Below are 1,504 nucleotides of genomic sequence, written 5' to 3'. Positions count from 1 at the left end.
ACACACACACACACACACACACACACACACACACACACACACACACACACACACACACACACACATTTATCTATCTACCTGTATATGGCTTCTCAGGTGGTTTTGGTCGTTTACCTTCGTCTCAGCCTTCAGCCTTTGCCAGCTTCCAGAAATAAATTTATGGGCAGGCGTGAAAAATAAAAATGGCAGATAAAGTTAATAAAACAGGTAAAACAACCACTTTCAATGGCATTACTTGGATATTAACCCTGACATGGTTGAGACAGTAATAATTGTTCCAGCCAAGGCCAGACGGCTTTATTCTGCTAAAGGTGAGTCACGGGAGCTTAAGCGTCATAAGCGTCACCATTAATCCTTTTGTAGTTGGGAGAACGGTCGAGTGTTCCATTCTAGCCAACGCTTGATTTGTTTTGCCGAGAGTGAGTCACAGAAGCCTGAAAAATATATATAATTAAAAAGAAAATCTTCCTGTGTATCAGAGAAACAGAGAATCAAGAAGCACAGTGAATATACCGATGGCACAGTGATAACTCTAGTAACAAAGTTTCATTCATTCATTGCCAGACGCCATGTATCCCAAACGGGGTGGCCAACGGCTTAGAGTTAATTGTTTTACAGGGAGGGGCACTAATCCTCCACCAACCCCACTTGACACGTAGGGATGCCAACAGCATCTGGTGTTCCCAGGCGGTCACCCATCCAAGTACTAACCAGACCCAACGTTGCTTAACTTCGCTGATTGGACGGGAAGCGGTGTACTCAACGTGGTATTTCCATATTTAAGTAAAGGGTCCTTCAGTTCCATAATAGTCCAGCTTCCATGTGTTCCTACCGAAGTTTTACTCTATTCCCTTTGTGTTTATATCTACTTTCATTAGGTTGTGATCTGAAATATCTATATATCTACTGCGCTGTTTATCATAAATGTTGTGGAAGCATCTGTGGTTTTGCATAGTGTGTAGCTAATACTTTTTATTCCTTGATTCCGTGTTCACATTTCTTTACATTTCTTGTCATTGTTTATTTAGCATTAGTCTACAGTATAAGTTTTCTTTTTTTCAAGTCAATCTAGCATCGTTCTGCCGTTTTCTTGTTCATTTTGTTTCCCTAAAAACACCACATGTTGAAATCCCTAAGTAACAATAGTGTTTTTTTTGTGTGTGTGTGTGTGTTTTTTTGTAATATATAGTTCATTTAGCTCTTGTGTAGCTGATGTTTTCCTGTGTGTCTGATACGGATACATGTACAGTGCTAGTATTACCGGTAATTCGTATTTATACTGTTCACTTTCACCTCAAATCACATCATTATTCTTTGTGTGATTACCATTAATTTCTGTGTCATTGTGTTCTCTGACATTCCCAGACTTGTGCTAAAGGAAAGTTACTCTCAGATCGTCAGAAACGTAATAATGAACGGAAACAATTGTCACAGTAAAAAGAAGTAAAATGATAACGAAATTAGTCAGGATCGTAAGTGAATGTGGTTGAAAAGCAGTTTCAAG

The 1,504-nt window shown here is 39.1% G+C and overlaps 1 pseudogene; it reads right to left on the bottom strand.

Moving 5' to 3' along the window:
• Positions 1-662: 662 nt before the first annotated feature.
• LOC145399582 (5S ribosomal RNA) lies at positions 663-781 on the bottom strand (annotated as a pseudogene).
• Positions 782-1,504: the final 723 nt, after the last annotated feature.

Source organism: Coenobita brevimanus, chromosome 49 (genome assembly GCF_032717465.1).
Source record: "Coenobita brevimanus isolate Jiangsu-jjx chromosome 49, ASM3271746v2, whole genome shotgun sequence".
NCBI lineage: Eukaryota > Metazoa > Arthropoda > Malacostraca > Decapoda > Coenobitidae > Coenobita > Coenobita brevimanus.
This window is presented reverse-complemented; position numbering and strand designations above follow the sequence as displayed.